The 23,551-nt window shown below is 39.6% G+C and overlaps 1 long non-coding RNA gene and 2 pseudogenes across 1 annotated transcript; 1 reads left to right on the top strand and 2 right to left on the bottom strand.

The window, feature by feature from the left end:
* Positions 1 to 23,551, top strand: part of LOC108394373 (olfactory receptor 4C46-like) — a 33,599-nt pseudogene that overhangs the window by 5,452 nt on the left and 4,596 nt on the right.
* On the bottom strand, positions 7,741 to 11,664 carry LOC108383426 (olfactory receptor 4P4-like; annotated as a pseudogene).
* Positions 13,942 to 21,484, bottom strand: LOC140846407 (uncharacterized). Its single transcript, XR_012125451.1, has 3 exons — positions 21,427 to 21,484; positions 15,415 to 15,466; positions 13,942 to 14,100 (listed from the first exon to the last, which is right to left on the bottom strand). It is a non-coding gene; the product is annotated as an uncharacterized lncRNA (long non-coding RNA).

Below are 23,551 nucleotides of genomic sequence, written 5' to 3'. Positions count from 1 at the left end.
CTCCAGACCTTTGCTGAGAATTAGCTTATCATAAAGGTACAAGTATAGATTCTCTAGGCTGTTCCACTAATCTGCTTGTCTACCTTTATGAGAATGTCACAATGTGTTGATTGTGTAGCATTATACTATACCTTTAATTCAGGCAATGTAAGCTCTTCAAGTTTGTTCTTTCATAAAGTTGTGTGGGCCAATCTATATCCTTTCATGTTTAATATAAAAGTTAGAATGATCTTTTAAACTGGGAAAAAATAATGGCTTTTATTTTTTTTCAGAGGATTTCTTTGAAATTAATTATGGGGGAGTAGAATAGAATCTTGATGAAGTCTAGTCGTTTGATCAAAGAACATGGATTTGCTGTCCTTGAAAAAGGTCTTCTTTGATTTCATTCAACAAAGTTCTATAGTTTTCATTCATACTTCACAAACCTGTTTTGTGAGATTTATTTCCAATTATTTCATATATTTGATGCTATTAAAAATGACCTTGCTCCTGGGAAGGAATCTCCAGCCTTGCACCAGTGGCATCCAGAGTGAAAATCTCCATTTCCTTCTCCTCATCAAAAGGTGGCCTGGGAGCTGAGGGAATCAAACACCTATGCTTCTTTTACTAAGTTACATTTAGGAGTAGAAATGCCTTTGCTGGTCTGGAGAGAAAATGCAACACAATGATTAAAAACTTGAATGTCAGGGATGGGGAGACTGGTCCAATTCTTACCAGCAACTACAATTTAATTTTGCTGGGATCCTAACTGCATCTCTAGTCCAAGAGGAACAACACAGCCAAATATACAATACTTTCTTCATGCCAAGAATTGAGCTGGGCACTTTCTGTGGATTAATCAAGGTCACACAGCTGAACTATCACAGTAGGTTTTCCGACCCCAGAGCTTAAACTCTCGGCCACCATAATGCACTCTGGCATATTCCATCTCCTCAGGACCACCTGAACACTCAGTGCCTGTGAGAATGAACTGTCGTCACTGTGGCTCTAAGACACCAGCTGGACTGAAATGTGGAAGCCTAAGGCCTAAGGAAAACCTGACTTCTCCCTATAATACATTCCCAGGGCCTTGAGGAAAGAGGGTTTATGTAAACAGCTGCCAATTTTCCTTGAAGTGAACCCAATTCAGATCATAGTTCATTTTATAATAAAATATAAGAATATGAAGTAAACCACTCTGTACTTTCAGATGAAGAAGCTAGTCTAACATATATTTAGAAAAATCAGAATGTTCTGGGAAAGTTGATGGTTTATGTACAGAGGAAAAGATTAATAATTTGAAATTAGAAATGCTTTGAAAACCTAGGATATTTGGAATATGGAGCCATATTCATAGGCTTCTCTCAGATGTTGAAGAGAACACTGGAATATCCTGGAAGTGTCTAAGTCAGCCCTCTCAGTAGGTGCCTAGAAATGGCAACAGGATGAGGAGCAGGGAGAGTGCCACAAGCAGGAAGTCACACCGAACTGTCACGGCTGCTAGTGACAGCAGCTTTAGCAGCCAGTCTTCCCGTTAGGCCCCACCCAAGATTCTGAACTGCGAGTGCTCCTCAAGCCATTACGCTCCTTAATGAGGAAAATAAATAAGTGAAAAGATGTTATATGGGGAGGAGGGCTGAACAGAAGAAGTACAGAGTCTTCAAGCCTGATGATATCTGATATTTGGGGCACTGAAATATCATGCCTGTGTAATAGGAGTGTTTATTAGCAGCTTATGGTATTCATTTAATAAAAATTAGTAACAGTGGGCTTTTAAGTTTCTAATAAAATATGGTAATAGGTAAAATTTCTTAATTTACACATATAAAACCAATATTTCTTAAATATTCTATGCATACACTCATACATTGAGCAAAACAACTGATAAAAGTTCACTATACATTTATTTGACAGATATTTTTGTTATCAGGTATTATACTACAGGCTAGAAAATAGATACATAAAATATATAAATAGAAACAAAATAAAAATAAAATAATTAGAAAATACCTGATTAATCTTAACATTTTAGGGATGGACTTAATTTATACCACAGTCCTATTTCCTGCTAATAAAATTTTGTGGCACTTGGGGAAAAATGCCAAATGATAATAGGCTTCATAGTTTTGATTTGCAGCATTCTCTGTGATAGAAACGGGCTCCACTGTGAGTGCTCCTCAAGCCCCTCCTCTCCTTAATGAAGAAAATAAATAAGGAAAAAGGTGTTATGGGGGGAGGAGGGAGGGCTGGGCAGGAGAAGTACAGAGAGAGGATTTTTAGGGTAGTGAAATGATACCATAATGTTTGATTCATGTCATTATTCATTTGTGCAAGTTCATAGAATATTCAACGCCAGGAGGGAACAGTACTGTAAATAAACTACTCACTTTGGGTAATAACAGTGTGTCAAAGCAAGTTCAAATAGAGCCTAAAGATCCATCCTAATGGATGTGCCACTCTTTGGGAAGGGGACGTTCATGTATGCGGTCACGTGTGTATGGGAACTCTGCTCCTTTCCCTAAATTTTGCTGTAAATATAAAACTGCTCTTAAAAAACTTTTTAAATAAAAAGGCTTATAGGGGCTAAGAGTCTGCTGGATTTTATTCCTTCCCTCATAGGTACATGAAGATATATGTTCAATTTTGGTCTTTCTGTATCACTTGTTCTGTAATTAAAGTGTAACTGAGTGACATAAAGGATGTTTTAAGATGAGATGTGTGAAGACTATACACAGACAAAGGTGACGTTACGTGGAATTTTTAGAAAACTTATTTTTTTCAAGAAACCACGTTTTTATTCTACAAGCCCATTTAAATAGGGGGGTTTTATTTTTCCTTTTCATAAACAATGAAACAAATTATCTACTAATAAAATCAGTTATTTTCAGCATTCTCTTTCAACCTTTAGACTGACGTAACATTTTGTGATGGTTTTGCAAAGATAAATATAATTGTGGCAATATTTTTTTTGTTATCATTAATCTACAATTACATGCAGAACATTATGTTTACTAGGCTCTCCCCTTCACCAAGTCCCCCCCACAAACCCCATTACAGTCACTATCCATCAGTGTAGTAAGATGTTATAGAATCACTACTTGTCTTCTTGGGGAAACATGCCAAATGATATCCCTGTGCACCCCCCCAAATCATACATGCTAATAATGCCCCCTTTCTTCTTCCCTGCCCTTATCCCTCCCTACCCTTCCATTCTCTCCAGTCCCTTTCCCTTTGGTAACTGTTAGTCCGTTCGTAGGTTCTCTGAGTCTGCTGCTGTTTTATTCCTTCAGTTTTTCTTTATTCTTATACTCCACATATGAGTGAAATCATTTGGTACTTGTCTTTCTCCACCTGGCTTATTTCACTGAGCATAATGCCCTCTAGCTCCATCCATGTTGTTGCAAATGGTATGATTTGTTTTCTTATGCCTGAATAATATTCCATTGTGTATATGTACCACATCTTCTTTATCCATTCATGAACTGATGGACATTTAGGTTGCTTCCATTTCATGGCTATTGTAAATAGTGCTGCGATAAACATAGGGGTGCATCTGTCTTTTTCAAACTGGGCTGCTGTATTCTTAGGGTAAATTCCTAGAAGTGGAATTCCTGGGTCCAATGGTATGTCTATTTTGAGCTTTTTGAGGAAACTCCATACTGCTTTCCACAATGATTGAACTTATTTACATTCCCACCAGCAGTGTAGGAGGGTTCCCCTTTCTGCACAACCTCGCCAACATTTGTTGTTTGTCTTTTGGATGGTAGCGATCCTTACTTGTGTGAGGTGATATCTCATTGTGGTTTTAATTTGCATTTCTCTATGCAAATTAGCTAGCTATGTGGAGCATCTTTTCATGTGTCTGTTGGCCATCTGAATTTCTTTGTTGGAGAACTGTTCAGCTCCTCTGCCCATTATTTAATTGGATTATTTGCTTTTTGTTTGTTGAGGTGTGTGAGCTCTTTATATATTTTGGATGTCAACCCTTTATCGGATCTGTCATTTATGAATATATTCTCCCATACTGTAGGATACCTTTTTGTTCTATTGATGGTGTCTTTTGCTGTACAGAAGCTTTTCAGCTTGATATAGTCCCACTTGTTCATTTTTGCTTTTGTTTCCCTTGCCCGAGGAGATATGTTCATGAAGAAGTCACTCATGTTTATGTCCAAGAGATTTTTGCCTATGGTTTTTTCTAAGAGTTTTATGGTTTCATGACTTACATTCAGGTCTTTGATCCATTTTGAATTTACTTTTGTGTTTGGGGATAGACAGTGATCCAGTTTCGTTCTCTTACATGTAGCTGTCCAGTTTTGCCAGCACCATCTGTTGAAGAGACTCTCATTTCCCCATTGTATATCCATGGATCTTTTATCGTATATTAATTGACCATAAATGTTTGGGTTAATGTCTGCAGTCTCTGTTCTGTTCCACTTGTCTGTAGCTCTGTTCTTGTGCCAGTACCAAATTGTCTTGATTACTGTGGCTTTGTAGTAGAGCCTGAAGTTGGGGAGTGAGATCCCTGCCACTTTATTCTTCCTTCTCAGGATTGCTTTGGCTATTTGGGGTCTTTGGTGTTTCCATATGAATTTGTGAAGTATTTGTTCCAGTTCATTGAAGAATGTTGTTGGTAATTTGATAGGGATTGCATCAAATCTGTAGATTGTTTTGGGCAGGATGGCCATTTTGACTCTATTAATTCTTCCTAGACAAGGGCATGGGATGAGTTTCCATTTGCTAATGTTCTCTTTAATTTATCTTAAGAGTGTCTTGTAGTTTTCAGGGTATAGGTCTTTCACTTCCTTGGTTAGGTTTATTCCTAGGTATTTTATTCTTTTTGATGCAATTGTGAATGGAATTGTTTTCCTGATTTCTCTTTCTACTGGTTCATTGTTAGTGTATAGGAAAGCCACAGATTTCTGTGTGTTAATTTTGTATCCTGCAACTTCGCTGTATTCCGATACCAGTTCTAGTACTTTTGGAGTGAAGTCTTTAGGGTTTTTTATGTACAATATCATGTCATCTGCAAATAGTGACAGTTTGACTTCTTCTTTACCAATCTGGATTCCTTGTATTTCTTTGTTTTGTCTGATTGCCGTGGCTAGGACCTCCAGTACTACATTGAATAACAGTGGGGAGAGTGGGCATCCCTGTCTTTTTCCCGATCTCAGAGGAAACGCTTTCAGCTTCTTGCTGTTCAGTATGATGTTAGCTGTGGGTTTATCATATATGGCTTTTGTTATGTTGAGGTACTTGCCCTCTATACCCATTTTGCTGAGAGTTTTTATCATGAATGGGTGTTGAATTTTGTCGAATGCTCTATCAACATCTATGGAGATGATCATGTGGTTTATGTCTTTCTTTTTGTTGATGTGGTAGATGATGTTGATGAATTTTCGAATGTTGTACCATCCTTGCATCCCTGGGATGAATCCCACTTGGTCATGGTGTATGATCCTTTTGATGTATATTTGAATTCGGTTTTCTAATATTTTGTTGAGTATTTTTGCATCCACATTCATCAGGGATATTGGTCTGTAATTTTCTTTTTTGGTGGGGTCTTTGCCTGGTTTTGGTATTAGGGTGATGTTGGCTTCATAGAATGAATTTGGGAGTATTCCCTCCTCTTCTATTTTATGGAAAACTTTAAGGAGAATGGGTATTATGTGTTCTCTGTATGTCTGATAAAATTCCTAGGTAAATCCATCTGGCCCGGGGGTTTTGTTCTTGGGTAGTTTCTAAATTACTGCTTCAATTTCGTTGCTGGTCTGTTTAGATTTTCTGTTTCTTTCTGGGTCAGTCTTGGAAGGTTGTAGTTTTCTAGGAAGCTGTCCATTTCTTCTAGGTTTTCCAGCTTGTTAGCATATAGGTTTTCATAGTAGTCTTTAATAATTCTTTGTATTTCTGTGGAGTCTTTTGTGATTTTTCCATTCTCGTTTCTGATTCTGTTGATGTGTGTTGATTCTCTTTTTCTCTCAGTAAGTTTGGTTAGAGGCTTATCTATTTTGTTTATTTTCTCAAAGAACCAGCTCTCTTGGTTTCATTGATTTTTTTCTATTGTTTTATTCTTCTCAATTTTGTTTATTTCTTCTCTGATCTTTATTATGTCCCTCCTTCTGCTGACTTTAGGCCTCATTTGTTCTTCTTTTCCAGATCCGATAATTGTGATTTTAGACTATTCATTTGGGATTGTTCTTCCTTCTTTAAGTATGCCTGGATTGCTATATACTTTCCTCTTAAGACTGCTTTCGCTGTGTCCCACAGAAGTTGGGGCTTTGTATTGTTGTTGTCATTTGTTTCCATATATTGCTGGATCTCTATTTCAATTTGTTCATTGATCCATTGATTATTTAGGAGCATGTTGTTAAGCCTCCATGTGTTTGTGAGCCTTTTTGTTTTCTTTGTACAATTTATTTCTAATTTAATACTTTTGTGGTCTGAAAAGTTGGTTGGTAGAATTTCAGTCTTTTGCAATTTACTGAGGCTCTTCTTGTGGTCTAGTATATGGTCTATTCTGGAGAATGTTCCATGTGCACTTGAGAAGAATGTGTATCCTGTTGCTTTTGGATGTAGAATTCTATAGATGTCTATTAGGTCCATCTGTTCTAGTGTGTTGTTGAGTGCCTCCGTGTCCTTACTTATTTTCTGTCCGGTGGATCTGTCCGTTGGGGTGAGTGGTGTGTTGAAGTCTCCTAAAATGAATGCATTGCTCTCTATTTCCTCCTTTGGTTCTGTTAGTATTTGTTTCACATATGCTGGTGCTCCTGTGTTGGGTGCATATATATTTATAATGGTTATATCCTCTTGTTGGACTGAGCCCGTTACCATTATGTAATGTCCTTCTTTATCTCTTGTTACTTTCTTTGTTTTGAAGTGTATGTTGTCTGATACTAGTACTGCAACACCTGCTTTTTTCTCTCTGTTGTTTGCATGAACTATCTTTTTCCATCCCTTGACTTTTAGTCTGTGAATGTCTTTGGGTTTGAGGTGAGTCTCTTATAAGCAGCATATAGATGGGTCTTGCTTTTTTATCCATTCTATTATTCTGTGTATTTTGATTGGTGCATTCAGTCCATTTACATTTAAGGTGACTATTGAAAGATATGTACTTATTGCCATTGCAGGTTTTAGATTCGTGGTTACCAAAGGTTCAAGGTTAGCTTCTTTACTATCTTACTGTCTAACTTAAGTCGCTTATTGAGCTGTGATGAACACTGTCTGGTGATTCTTTATTTCTCTCCCTTCTTATTCCTCCTCCTACATTCTTTATATGTTGGTTGTTTTATTCTGTGCTCTTTTGTGTTTCCTTTAACTGCTTTTGTGGGTAGTTGATTTTATTTTTGCCTTTAGTTAGTATTTGGTTGGTCTGCTTTCTTTGCTGTGATTTTATTTTCTCTGGTGACATCTGTTTAGCCTTAGGAGTGCTCCCATCTAGAGCAGTCCCTCTAAAATACCCTGTAAAGGTGGTTTTGGGAGGCAAATTCCCTCAACTTTTGCTTGTCTGGGAATTGTTTAATCCCTCCTTCATATTTAAATGACAATCATGCTGGATACAGTATTCTTGATTCAAGGCCCTTCTGTTTCATTGCGTTAAATATATCATGCCATTCTCTTCTGGCCTAGGTTTCTGTTGAGAAGTCTGATGATAGCCTGATGGGTTTTCCTTTGTAGGTGACCTTTTTCCTCTCTCTAGCTGCCTTTAAAACTCTGTCCTTTTCTTTGATCTTTGCCATTTTAATTATTATGTGTCTTGGTGTTGTCCTCCTTGGGTCCCTTCTGTTGGGAGTTCTGTGTACTTCCGTGGTCTGATCGATTATTTCCTCCCCCAGTTTGAGGAAGTTTTCAGCAATTATTTCTTCAAAGACACTTTCTATCCCTTTTTCTCTCTTCTTCTACTGGTACTCCTATAATGCGAATATTGTTCCTTTTGGATTGGTCACACAGTTCTCTTAATATTGTTTCATTCCTGGAGATCCTTTTATCTCTCTCTGCATCAGCTTCTATGCATTCCTGTTCTCTGGTTTCTAGTCCAGCAATGGCCTCTTGCATTTTATCCATTCTGCTTATAAATCCTTCCAGAGATTGTTTCATTTCTGTAATCTCCCTCTGGACATCATCCCTTAGCTCTTGCATATTTCTGCAGCTCCGTCAACATGGTTATGACCTTTATTTTGAATTCTTTTTGCAGGAAGAGTGGTTAGGTCTATCTCCTTCTCAGGGGTTAACTGTGATTTTGGTCTGTATCAAATTCTTCTGCCTTTTCATGGCGATAGAGATAGTTGTGCGGAGCTGGCACGTGTGTCGGCTGGGAGAATGTCCCTTCTTGCTGGCTTGTGGCCTTCCTCTCCTGGGAGAACAGTGACCTCTAGCGGCTTGTGCTGGGCTGCTGCGTGCAGACGGGGCCTCTGATTCTTGCCCGGCTGCTGTGGAGTTTAGCGTGGCCTTCCTCAGGCTGCTGCTCCAATATGGCTGAGCTGCATTGGTGGGGGAAACGGCCGGGAGGCTGTTTATCTCCGTGAGGGGCCTCCGAGCTGCACTGCTGCCCAGGGGGTTAGGGCACCCGAATTTCCCTGGGATTCCCAGCTGCTGGCCTAAGTGTCCCGGGATGCTTCCATCCAGCTGTGGGGTAACTGTCCCTTTAAGGCTTTCATAAAGCACTTGCTTTTCTTTGTCCCAGGGACGCTGGCTGTGGGGACCCACTCATAGGTCCTACTGTCCTGTTTCCTTCATATCCAGCACCCCACGCACTGTGTGTCTGCGCTCTGGTGTGGATGGCTAGGGCTGGCTATTTAGCAGTCCTGGGCTCCTTCTCCCTCCCCGCTCTGACTCCTCTCCTTCCGCCGGAAGCTGGGGTGAGGGGCACTCAGGTCCCGCTAGCCCATGGCTTGTATTTTACCCCCTTCGTGAGGCGCTGGGTTCTTGCAGGTGTGGATGTGGTCTGGATGTTGTCATGTGTCTTCTGGTCTCTCTTTTAAGAAGAGTTGTATTGTATTTTCAAAAATATATATGGTTTTGGGAGGAGATTTCCACTGCTCTACTCACGCTGCCATCTTGGCTCCCTATAACATCTGAAATTATACATGCCCTGGGGACACAGGATCAAAAGCACAATGAATGTCACCTTTACTTGAATTCTGAGTGTGCCATTTGTGACCATACCTTCATCATGGCAAGTTTCATCTCCACATTTCTGAGGGTGCAGATGCAGCATGTGGGCAGTCACAGTGTAGGACACTGAGATTTCCTTATCCTTGTTCTCACTCCCTGCAGGTAGTACATAAATATAGACACAGGCCACAAAGAATAAGACTAAAACCACTACATAAGAGCTACAGGTTGGGAGAGTGCATCTCCCTGCAGAGGAGCATGTCCTGAGATTATATAATATGATATGTAGAAGTCACTAGGACAAGAAAAACGACAACCACCACCATCCCTGAATCTGCAATCATTAAGGTATTAACAGCACAAATATCTTTGCACACTAGCTTCAAAAGAGTCTTCACATCACATAGGTAGTGGCCTATCTGATTAGGACCACAGAAGGGTAACCTGTACCACAAGCAGCAGAGCAACAGAGGGCCAAACTATGCCCCAGGCCACGGTGATCAGCATGTCACACCTGTGCCAGCTCACGATAACCATGTAGTGCAGGGGCCTGACAATGGTGACATAGTGGTCAAAAGCCATGGAAACCAAGAAGAACATCACAGCAGCCAGTGAATGAGCTGTAAAGAGCTGGGTTATACAGTTGTTACAGGAAATGTCTTTTCCTATTGCCCCTAAGTCTCTGATCAGCCGGGGGATCACAGTGGAGGTGTAGCAGGGGTCCATGAGGGCAGAGAAAATAGTACATTAGCTGTTGGATTAGATAGCTGCAGGTAACCGTGACTAAGATGGTGAAGTTCTCCATTAAGACAGCCAGGCAGCAGAGCAGGAAAAAGAAAAAGAACAGTAGCTCTATTCGGCTATTTCCCCACAGTCCCATGAAAACAAATTTGGTGACATTGTTCTGATTTTCCATGAGGCTGAGGTCAGTCCTGTGTACGCTTCAGAAACTTTTTCATCTGCAATAATACAGAACATAATATATTCAGTAGCACTTTTCAGTATTTTTACACTGAAAGTGTTTATACACTGACAAAAGGTCATTGAGGATTTATTACAGAGCTTCTTTTAAATACTTTTTATGTTAAGGGCTTTATTGTATATCAAATGATAATTAAAGAGAGCACATTTTATGCATGGAACTTTTATCAACCTTTTGCATGTATTTAACTCATAGCCCAATAGTTACTATTCTGATACTCATTTTATAAAGGGAGAAAAGACAAATGGGATGGTTCAATAAATTCTACCAAATCATTAAGATCTTCAGTAGTTCCCCAAGATAAGATGTCACTTTCCATTTTTTTAACAACTATGCCACAATATACACTGACTACGTGGACTTCCAGCTATTTTCCACCTCTATAAAATACATGGGGTCTTACACCATCACTGCCATTAACTGCCTGTTAAACAAGTCACTCCCCATCTCTCTTTTTACTTGTTGTAAGAACCTTTTTTTTGATATATTTCTTATTGAAGTATAGTTGATATATGATATTATATTGGTTTCATGTATACAATGTAATTATATACATTATTAAATGCTTACCTCAACTACTATGATTAGTAACTGTCAACATAGATATTATAGAACTATTGACTGTATTCTCTATGGTGTACTTTCTTCCCCATGACTAATTTACATTATGATTGACATTTTGTGCCTTTTTGTCCCCTTCATCTATTTAAACCACCTACCTCAACCCTCCCCCATACCCCAACCCCTCCCCCATGGTAACCACCTGTCACTTCTCAGTGTCTATGAGTCTACCGCTGTTTTGTTCATTTTGTTTTCTTTTGTTTTTAGATTACACATATAAGTGAAATCATATGGTATTTGATGTTCTATGCCCGGCTTATTTCACCCAACATAATACCCTCTAAGTCCATGTATATTCTTGAAAATGGCAGACTATCTTTCTTTCTTATGGCCGAATAATGTTCCACTGTATACATGTTCCATATCTCCTCTATCCATGTGTCTGTTGATGGAAACTTTGGTCAATTCCATATCTTGGTTATTGTAAATAATGCTATAACAAATATAGGATGCATGTACCTTTTTGAATCAGAGATTTTTTGTTTTCTTTACGGCAAATTCCCAGAAGTGGAATTACTTGGTCATATGTTATTTCTATTTTCAATTTTTATGTAGAACTGCCACACTGACTTCCATAGTGGTTTACCAATCTACATATCCACCAACAGTGTAGGACTCTTCCCCTTTCTCTGCATCCTTGCCAACACTTGCTAGTTCTTGTCTTTTGTATAGTGACCATTCTGACTGGTGTGAGGTGATATCTTATTGTGGTTTTGATTTGCATTTCCCTGATGATGAGCAAAGTGGAGCATCTTTTCACATGCCTGTTGGCTATCTATATGTCTTCTTTGGAAAATGTCGATTCAGGTCCTCTGCCTAGATTATGGATGGGTTGTTTGCTTTTTGGTGTTGAGGCATATGAATTCTTTATATATTTTGGATGTTAACACCTTATCAGATATATCATTTATGGATATATCCTTGCATACTGTAGGTTCCCTTTTTGTTTTGTTGATGGTTTCCTTTGTTGTACAGAAGCATTTTAGTTTGAGAACATCAAACAATACATGGAAACAAATTAAAACAGAAACACAGTGGTTCAAAATATGTGGGATGCAGCAAAAGCAGTTCTTAGAAGGAAATCCACAGCAATACAGGCTTACCTCAAGAAACAAGAACAATCCTGAATGAACAATCTAACCTCACAACAAAGGAACTAGAAAAGAAGAACAAACAAAGCCCAAAGTTTGAAGAAGAACATAATAAAGATTATAGCAGAAAATAAATAAAATAGAGACTAAAAAAATAAATAAATCAATGAAATCAAGAGCTGGTTCTTTGAGAAAATAAACAAAATAGACAAAACCCAGCCAAATTTATCAAGAAATGAAGAGAGAGGACACAACTAAACAAAATCAGAAACAAAAAAGAATTACAACTGACACCACAGAAATTAAAAAAGTATAGGAAAATACTAATACTATGAAAAATTATATGTTAATGAATTAGACAAACTAGAATAGACAAACTCCTAGAAAAGAACAATCTTCTCAAACTGACCCAGGAGGAAACAGAAAACTTAAACAGATCAATTATCAGTGAGGAAAGTGAATTGGTAATCAAAAAATTCCCAAGAAACTAATTTCCCATACAAGATGGCTTCATGGGTGAATTCTACCAAATATTTAAAGAAGAGCTAATATATATCCTTCTTAAATTATTCTAAAAAAATTGAGCAAATACTTCCAAATTCATTTTATGAGGTTAGCACCACTCTAATACCAAAACTGTATAAAGACAATATAAAAAACAAAATCGTAGACCAATATACCTGATGAACACAGGTTCAAAGAATCTCAACAAAATATCAGCCAACTGAATGAAAGAATACATCAAAAGGATCATCCGTGATGATCCAGTGGGTTTTCTTTCAGGGATAGTATAATATTTGTACATTAATCAATGTAATACACCAAATTAACAAAAGGATAAAAACCACATGATTATCTCAATAGAATCTGACAACACTTTTGACAAAATTGAAATCCATTCATGATAAAAAGTCATGAACAAAATGTGTGCATAGGGAGCATATCTCAACATAATAAAGGCCGTATGTGACAAACCCACAGCTAACATCATACTCAATGGTGAACCAGTGAACATTGTTCCTCTAATATCAGGAGCAAGACAAGGATGCCCACTCTCACCACTTTTATCAATATAGTAGTGGAAGTCCTAGCCACAGAAAATAGACACTAAAAAGAGATAAGAGGCATCCAAATTGGTAAGGAATCAGCAAAACTGTCACTACTTGCAGATGACATGATATTAAATATAGAAAACCCTAAAGAATCAACCAAAAAAAAATCTATTAGAACTAATCATTGAATTCAATAAAGTTGCAGGGTACAAAAACCAATATACAGAAATATGCTGTATTTCTCTAAACTAACAACAAACTAGGAAAAGAAGAAATCAGAAAAACAATTCTATTTACAATTGCATCAAAAAGAATTAAAAACTTAGGAATAAACCTAACCAAGGAAGTGAAAGACCTTGATTCAGAACTATAAGATACTGATGAGGGAAATTAAAGAAGACACAAATAAATGGAAATATATCCCATGCTCATGCATACAAAGAATTAATATTGTCAAAATGGCCATCCTGCCCACAGCAATTTACAGATTCAATGCAATCCCTATCAAAATACCAGTAGGATTTTTTCAATAAACTAGAGTAAATAATTCTAAAATTCATATGGAACCACAAAAGACCCCAAATAGCCAAAATTGTCTCAAGAAAGAACAAAGCTGGAGGTAGTATGTTCTCTGAATTCAAGCTGTACTAAAGCTACAATAATCAAAACAGTATGGTATTGGCACAAGAACAGACCCAAAGATCAATGGAATAGAATAGAGCCTGGAAATAAATCCACACATAGATGGTCAATTAATGTATTACAAAGTAGGGAAGGATATACAATGGGGAAAAGAGAGTATCTTCAATAAATGGTGTTGGGAAAACTGGACAGCTATGTGGATTACTGTATAATCCATACACAAAAGTAACTCAAAATGGATTAAAGGCCTAAATGTAAGGCATGGAACCATAAAACTCTTAGAAGAAAACATAGGCAAAAGTCTTTTGAACATATCAGGAGTAATTTTTTTCTGGACATATATCCCTGGACAAGGCAAACAAAAGAAAAATAAACAAATGGTACCAGGTTTCCTGCTCTATGCTGTATATAATTTATGTATAAAATCCCAATCACACATGAACATTCCACTCATTCAATAGAAATCAATATTTATTCTTGAAATAAAAACAAAATTAAGGCTCCTAATCATAGCAGATAGTCTTGATTAGATGATTATAGATCCAGTTACTCTCCTTGGCAGGCTTGGTTGAGATTCAGGCATGGAGAGGCAGCAAATAGGGAAGAAAAGGCACAATTCTTGGATCTTAATGTAAGAGCACAGGTTATTGTTATATAAAAGCCCCAGCTTTTTCCTAATTATTCTACAGACACATTTTAAAGGTCACTGTTGAGATATTAGAAACACTTTAGAGAGCTATTGTCATCAACATATTGAAGATCCCAACGTGGTGAAAGAATGACCTGTTGTTTATTTGAAATCCATTCATAACATTGCAGCTGCTCTGATATGTTATCCCGAGGGGCAGAGTGAATATGCTGACCTTCTACCCATAACCAAATGACCTCTACTGTAACATCATGGTTTGCCTAAAACACTGTTATTTCAATAAATTGCTTTAATGGCACCTGGGAGAGAAAAATGTGACATAGCAGACAGATCCCTTGTCTAATAATTATGAAGATGAGCATCCAGTCTCACTTGTCCTGCTCATTTTTTAGTGATCATTGAGCAATTCATTCTCTCTGCACCTCTTTCTTCAAGGTAAGTGGAACTGATAATACTGGATCTATTTGCCTTACGTGAAAATCAAAATGAGTGAAGTTCGTGCAAAGAAATATAATATAAAGGGCTTATCTTGCCAAGTCCACAGAACAGTATTTCCAAACATTTTTGGAGAGGATTGAGCTGTTCTTTAAGAACATGGATACTAGAACATTTCATTAGCAAATTGGTTTTACCTGTGGATTTTATGTTCTGCCAAAAGAGGATGGGTTGAAGAACTCACAGTAGACATACTTAAGAATAAAAAAAACAAGTGTTCTGGGTTCAAAATAGAGCTTTACAAGGGAGATGCTTACAGGTAAATTGAGAATATATACATGGAAGTATCTGATCAGTTCAAGGACATAAAGGAGACTGATGATAGCTTTTCACTAAAACTGGATAACAAAAGTTGTAGAAAAACTAGTGCATCAAAACTGTAGGATGTGCAATTGTTGGTTTAGAATGGTTGGTAGACATCTGGAGAAGCCTCTGTCTCAACATTTGGACCAGTGCTGCTCAGCTTACAACAACCGAACATCACTGGGGGAAATATAAGGCCATAGAAAAAAGCATCCATGAAAGCAGTGCCCACAGACTCCACTGAAAAACTACCTCGTGCAGAAATGTCCCCTGGTCCCAGCCTCAAATCATTTTCCTCCTGGTCTTTAATTCATAAAAACCCCTGAACTTCTTTACTTTCTTCCCCTCTCCCTTTTCCTCTTCTGTCTCTGTTTGTCTCTCTCTGTCTCTCTTACAAACACTCACACACACACGCACATGCACATATACATATATATGCTTAGACACCAGGGTTTTCAGAGTAAGGAATATTGAATTCACCTTTTAACTTACATTTCAGTTAAGGAGTTTCTCCCACAGATCTCTTCTTTAAATTTTTTAATCCCTTAAGGAAAAAAAAGATCTCTGTGAGGAATTGTTGGTCAAAACATGCCAATGACTGTTTGAAAGGAAAAAAACTAAGATTTTTGGGAAGTGGGATTTGTGACTTTGGTTGTGAGAGTGTATGGCAAGTGTAAAAATCTATCAGAGGCAAATGATATGATTTTTCTGTTTATTACCTCTCTGGTAAAGAAAAATGTATTTTTTGGCTTAATATTATGAATATTATGGGCTTAATGATTTGATGTACTTAAGAGTAAAATCTTTGGGTATTACATACTAAGTAATAACATGCACTAGACACTTCTGACTGATCAACCATTTCATCTTCACTCACGAGATATAGATTATTGTTATTTTCCCTATTTTTCAAATAAGAAAACTAGAACCCAAGATTACCCAAGCACTAAACAGAAGGTCTGTACCTGAGCCATTTCTGTATGACTTGGACGCTCATCCTATCGCCATTATGCTTAAATGTTTTTCACAAATACACATGAAGACTTAGAATCCTCAAATTATCATCCAGATTTTCATGAACACTCTCTTGAAAATGACCACTGAGAAAATTATTCTAGAAGAATCTTTTAAAAATTTATATGCACTAAATTCAAACTTGTACATAAAATAAAATGCTATAAAATCCTCATTTCCTTCCAATTTAAATATATATCTCTATATATTTACATATGTATATACATATATACACATACACATGAATATATATGTATACTAATCAAGTGCTCACCTCCACAAGAGTTTACATTTCTTTGGAATGCCAAGGTGATCTCTCAGACTGGCTCCTTTTATTTTCTCTGCTTGTGCTATGAAACAGCAAATAGCTGGGGAACACTTCTGACCCTCCCATGAATCTCCCATCCGAAAGAACCCTTTAGGAAAGTATTGCTGGGAATATCTTGAATTGAAAAGTACAAGGACCAGTGGGAAAAACTCCCACAGGTATTTCATGACAGCCAATGTGTGTTTGTTTCTAACTGTAGAAATAAAGCCAGTACAGTGACAGCAGGGGTACAGATGGGATTGGGGCTCATTCATCTCTTGAGACTCATCACATGAATGAGTGAGTCAATGCATCTGTAATGTTTCATGACTGATGTAATGTTATGAATATTTGCTTTTTTTTCTTTCTCCTCCCTTAGAATAATTTCCTCAGACTCAAGTCTCTGTTGTTTATCATGGTACATAATATATATGTTTAATAAATGTTTATTTCTTTGTCATCCAGTTATACATTTGTAAATGTCTTCTTTTTGCTGCAAAACTCTGAACTCATAACATTACTGAGCACTAAAGCCACCAAATGCATAAAACAAAGTTAGATGAATGCACATGGAGGAAAATATCTATCCATCTTCACAGAGGAAGATCTCAATGCTCCTTTTTCAATTATTGATTAGTAAAGTGAGCAATAATTCAGGAGGATATAAAAGACCTGAGAAACATGGTTTAGAAGTGTAAAGAGGTATACATGAAACTGTACAAGTAACAAAAATATATATTCTTTGTATGTATAGCTAGAATATCTATAAAATTAAATATTTGATCATATAAGAAGACCACACATTAAAGAAATGACGTACAAAAGTCTGAGCACAGCAAAACCTAAAGATCTGTATACTTTTATCATATTAAGTATATCTCTGTCACATAACTGGTTAACCACTAAGCTAATAGAAGAGACACTTCAGCAACCACACATGGTGGCACAGAATAGTCTTCAGAAAAATCACTAAGCAAACAATCACACCCACATGAACTTCCCTTAGAGTCAGAACAAAACAAGGATGTCCACTCTCACTACTTACATTTAACATTTTACTAGAGATTCTTGCCAGAGAAATGAGGTTAAAAAATAATAGAAGGCATTCCATTTGGAAGGGAAGAAGTAGAACTGTTAACAAATGACATGATTTTATATATAGAAAACCCTAAAGAATGCACTCATACAGTGTATCAGTGAGAGGTAGTAAACAAGTCCAGGACATCAGCAAGATGCAAGGCTCTGAGGCCCCAGGGCTCCTATCCCCACAACAAAAAAATGAAAAACCAAAGAAAATACAAAAAACTACACACCAAAGAAAATAGGACTACAAAGCAACAGCAGCAAAGGCTGTGGAACTCAAACATCAAATGTTTCACCCATGTCACCCCTTCCCCCAGTTACTGGGAACCAGGAAACTGTTCCTCAGAGAAAGTTCACCCTGTAGGAAAAAGAAGCAGGAGAACCCCAGCAAGCGTCCCGCTGGGGACCGTTACTTCCACAGCTACACCAGTGCTGGTCCCCTCTGGCAGAGCTGCCCTGGGGTTCTGCCACCACCACTGCATTTACTTCCTGGGACTGGAGCTGTCGGTGAAGTGAGACCTGCTCTCAAGTGTGTCAGACGCTGGTGTTCAGGGACACCATAGCACTTCAGCCTCTGGTACGGGAGCTGCCTCTGCTCTGCTCCCCAGCTCCAGCCCCACGTTGCAGCCTTGTCCCATTACCAGTCTGCACTGCTGCTGTGCTCAGCCCCTACCCCAGCTCCAGGTCTGAGCTCTGAATGGTCACTGCCATTTTTTGAGCCCATCTCCCTGGGTCCTGAAACGTGGTTTTAACTGACCACCACCTGGCTGGTGCTGCTATTTCCTATGACTGCTTCCTGGGTGTAGCTCTGGGGGGAAAGATGTTCCCAGCCCAGGGCAAGTCCTTTGTGAATCCGATGAAACTGATAGAAGTCAAGGGAAAGGGTAGGTTGAAAGAAACATTTTTATTGCTTACAGCTTACTTGAATTCACTGGCCAGGCTTGGCGTTGTCTGCCTCCTCCAGCCATAGTTCACACAGTACAGCCACAGTACACTCTCTACTTCCCATTCACCTCTTCTGGGAGGAACTCCATTGGCATCCCCTTGGTGACTGGCAGATGCCAGACCAATTACATACCAGGAATGGAAGGGAAGAGAGAATGGCTGTTATCTCTCTACTCCTTGCCCAAGACTGACAGGAGGCTCTGCAGTGGTAAACACCTACTGAAATGTAAATGAACTAAGGCTACATTGGAGATTCTGAAAATTTAGTCATTTCCCCCACAGTCCAACCCTCCAGAATTCTCACCTCACAATCTACATGCTCCCAGTGCTCTGCAGTGGTCCCTGTGTGAGAAAGCCAGAGTGCGGTAACCAGACTAATAACATACAACAACAGAAATACAGGTAGCAATAAAATCATGATAATCCTCAAGCCTGAAGATCCAACTGGGTTCAAAGTCCTACTCAGATTAAGTCTATAGCTCACCCATTCCATAGGAGGCTAGACGCTGAACCAACAGGAAGCTCCATGCTGTGGAGCAGCAGCTGCAGCTAGGACGAGGCCCAATCTGCCAGGATAAGGGTGATAAGATACATGTTCTAATGACACCAGCATAGGCAAATCCTGTCCATTAGGTAGGATGCATGCAAGAGAGGGGTCCTGTGATAGCACAGGGGAAGGAATGGGGTCTCATCCTGGTTAGCGTACTAGACCTTCACCCCTCTCCCTGTGGGAATTATGGATGGGTCAATATGTAGGGCTATAGGAGGCACATGCACTGGCCATAAAGATAAGGCAAAATGCCCCTGTGAGATGTTCTTACCTCCTGGCTATTTTGGATACAGTACCATGATCTTTGGGGGCCACTCTGCTGTTACTACAGGAACATGCAGGAGGTCAGCCTCTAGGCCTTGTTCTCAAGGTGCCAGAAGGACCAATTATCACTGGTCCATGTGTCAAAATGTCCAGGGCCACATCCACTCAACAGAGTCTCCAGGGTTTAGCATGGTTGGTGCTGACAGCAGGATGTTGCTCTGCTAGCAGGCCCCAGTGCTCATATCCCCACAACAGGGGGATTCAATATCCTGGCTTCAATAACTCCTTGGTTTGCATATGTGCATAGGAGAGGCAGCAACATGTGTTAGCATGTCCACAGGGCTCAATGCCCCCTTCCAGGGCTTCTCATTCAAACACTGTAGGACTGAGCAGCCCCAGACTATTAGTATCTATCTGACTTCAGGTCAGATTTTAACAAACCATGTTCCTCTCTATCATGCCTGCCCTGGTAGGCTTATATGTACATGAAATTTTCACTTTATTCCTAATAGCTGCACCCAATCTTGTAATGCGTGTCCAGTAAAGTGGGTGCTTTGATTGCTCTCAATCACCTGAAGCCAGCCAAAGGCTGCAGAAAGACACTCTAAGCCACTTTTAGTGATTTTCTCATCTGCATGATGTGCAGGAAAAGCAACCAATAGTCCAGTTGCTGTGTCCACACAAGTCATGGCATACCGATATCCTTCTGATATGGGCAGAAGCCCAATATAGTCTATCTGCCACATGAAAAGGGGTATTGGCCCCTTTACTGTTGTCCCATGTTGCTGCGGGACTCCGTGTAAGTCCCTATTAGAGCACACACACACAAGGCACTCTTTCTAGGCTCTGCTGCTGACTTATCTGAAGGTCAAATGCAAGCCATACGGATGGGCTACAGCTCACATTGTCTTTTGTCCTGTGGGCAACAAACGCTGATGTAACTCCATTGAGGGTAAATGCCTTATTCCCAAAGGGATTTGGGATTTCCTCACTCTAATTGCCTTCCCCGTATCCATCTATCACAGCAGGGGTCGCAGGAAACCACCTGGGGTTGCCATAAATTAGAGAACATGCAGCTCCTATGTCTGCCAGTACCAGGACATGTGGTACATTCACTGAAGACCAGTGAATTGCTAATTCTACATGTGGCCTCTGGTCCCCACCACATCCCCCAAGATTGGGGGCGCTGTATGGAGCACCAGATAGTTAATCCCCATGGTGAGCAACTCCTGATCGGGGCCCTGGGGGTACATATTATAGATGATGTTTCTCAGGTCCAGTTCCCATAGAACCCACTGGAGCTCTGCATACGTTTTCTACCCAACAAGGAAGTTGGGTAAATCACCCTGATAGGCCAGACCGCCCTAAGGGTTGCAGTCAGCCAATCAAAAAGCGCATGATTCCCTAGGGTCTGATGGGCATTTTGTATCCTCTGCCAAACAGAGGGGTGGGTCGTCAGGGAAGCCAGTTTACCCATTTCTTACCCATGCAGAACAATGTCCGCTACTCCTAAATCTCAAAGGCACAAAAGCCATGTATGCAGAGGCTCTGAGTGCTTCTGTCAGAACCAGGTGCTGAAACCCACGAGCCCAGCCGGGGGTGGGGGTGGGGCACGGAGCCTCTATGGCCGCGGGAGGGGGCGGCTCCTCCCCCTGAGGAGACCATAGGTGTGTTGCGTCGTTCTTTTCTTAACTACAACCAGGCGGGCTTTCAATACAGGGGAGGTTGCTGTCTCGGGAGGTGGCTTTGCAGCAGCCTCCTCCCCAGCCCCAGCTCTCTACCATCTCCAGGCTGAAGCCGCCACTCTTCCCTTCCCTTTGCAGCCTGCATTCTTCTGCCGCCCCCTCCTGTGTCTGTAGCACGTCTCTCAGCAGCACAGCCTCAGTTTTCTGCACCTTTCCTACCCTTTTCAGAGCATCCCACAACTCGTCTTCCTGTTCCTCCAATCAGTTTCAAGCCGAGTCCCTCTGGTCGGTAACCTTTCCCAATGCCACAAGGAACAGCTGCCCCACATACTCCTGCAGCCCCGTGATCGCTCAGTTCCCCTGAGGGGCCCCCTATGGTGAGGAGGGCCAACTCCGCGGCCTCTGGTGTCCTCGCCCCTCCCCAGGTCTGGGGAGGGCCCATGAGGCACTTTACCCCGGACCAAATAACCCCTGGGGAGTCCCCAGGTGAATCCCCACCAACCACCGTGGGGATCCCTGGGTGAGGCCCCACCATCAACAGCGGGGGTTCCCTGCTGTCTCCCCACCAGCCAAAGGGGGTCCAAGGGTATTTCCCTACCATCCATAGGGGCATCCCACCCACACATTGTGCCCATGAAGACAGATTCCGGGTTTACCGATCCTGCTGACTCATGGCGGATGTAGCTCTCCGGGAAAGGCTCGGGGTGAATCTTCTGCGAAACACGTGAAACTGAAATAAGTCAAGGTAAGAGTAGGTTGGGAGAAACCATTTTTATTGCTCGCAGAGTGCTCAGATTTGCTGGCCCGGCTTGGCACTGACCGTCCCCTCTGGCGGCAGCTCACGATCCACAGCCACGGGGTGCTGTCTACTTCCTGCCTCCCTCTTCCAGGAGGAACTCCATTGGTGTCTGGCAGATGCCAGACCAATTAAGTACCAGGAAAGGAGGGGAGGAGAGAATGGCCGTTTTCTTTCCACTCGTTGCCCCAGATTGCTCCAGAAGAGCAAAGCTGGAGTACTCTCACCAGTTCTAAATGAACAAAGACAAGTTGGGAGATTCTGGAAATTCAGTCATTTACGGCACACTGACTCCCCATGACCAGGCTGTGTTACTACTGCTTCCTCCCCTGTGGGCCCAAATCACTGCTGCCCTTGCCCTCCCAGAGCCATGGTCATGGCTGTGTCCACTGTACCCCCTGGCCAGTCACTGCAGCGAGACGATCTGAAATATTGGAAATACTAATTTGACCAAAAAACTGTTATAATGTTGAAGGGTATAAAATCAACACACTGAAATCAGCTGCATTTCTATGTTCTAACAAGTTATTTGAAGGAGAAATTAAGAAAGCAATGCTATTTTTTATTGCTTCATAAACAACAAAACACTAAGCAATAAATTTAACCAAGGAGGTGAAAGATTTGTACACTGAAAACTCCCAAGACATAGATGAAAAGATTAAAGAAGACACAAATAAAGATATTTCATGCCCATGGATTGGAAGGATTAATACTATGAAAATGTACATACAATCCAAAGCCTACACATTCAAAAAATCCCTATCATAATTTGAATAGCATTTTTCACAGACATAGAAAAACCCATCCTACAATTTATTTGGAACCCCAAATAGCCAAAGCAATCTTCAGAAAGAAGAGAGCAAAGCTGAAGGCCTCACACTACCTGATTTCAAGCTATATAACCAAGCTTCATCATCAAAGTAGTATGGTGTTGGCATGAAAGCAGACACTGGAAGTGAACAGAGAGCCCAGACATAGACTCACACATATACCATCAGCTGACTGCTGACAAGGGCACCAAGAACACACGATAGGGAAAGAACAGTCCCTTCAATAAGTGGTTTTGGGAAAACTGGATATCCACATGAAAAACAATGAAATAGGACCCCTATTTTAATTTGAAATGGATCAAAGACAAATACGGCAGGTGATACCATAAAACTCCCGGAAGAAAACGTAGGGAAAAAGATCTTTGACTCTAGTCTTGGATATGATTTCCTGGGTTAGACACCAAAAGTGCAGGTAAGAAAATCTAAAATCAATACGTAGGACTACATTAAACTGAAGAGTTCTGCACAGCAAAGGGAACAATTAATAAACTGAAAGGCAGCCTACAGAATGGGAAAAATATTTGCAAATCGTGTAACTGATAAGTAGTTAATTTCCAAAATATAAAATAAACTCAAACAACCTAAGAGAAAACTAAACAACCCAATTAAAATTGGGCAAAAGACCACAATAGACTTTAGGGTAGATCAATATTTATTAGATTCACACAATAAGCATATACCATAAGAAAAAGTTAAAAAGTGAATCGTCAAGTATTTTAAAATGCTCATCAGATGTAATCCTTTTAAAAAAAAGAAGACAATCCACAGCCTAGAAGTAAACTCACTACATAAAATATAAATTTTAACAAAATTTAAAATGATTATTTATTATTACTGTTTATTGAAATTAAAATTAAAATTAAATATAAATTTATTTTAATAAAAATTTATATATAAAAACTATATTTACATATAACTATACTTTTATAAATATATAGCTTTAGCTTTATAAATTATATATAAAAATTATCTATGTAGTTATACAGATAAAATATATATGTGACAAAAGACATATATCTAGAATACATAAAGAATATTTACAACTTAGTAATAAGAAACCTGGAATTGCTATTTTTAAATCGTGCAAAGAACATGAAAAGAAACTTTTTAAACTTACTAAAAAAATAAGATATACAACTGGGCAATGAGAACATG

This window comes from Manis javanica, chromosome 15, assembly GCF_040802235.1.
Source record: "Manis javanica isolate MJ-LG chromosome 15, MJ_LKY, whole genome shotgun sequence".
Lineage (NCBI taxonomy): Eukaryota > Metazoa > Chordata > Mammalia > Pholidota > Manidae > Manis > Manis javanica.
The sequence above is the reverse complement of the archived record's forward strand: the minus strand, read 5'-3'. Positions and strand labels throughout refer to the sequence as shown.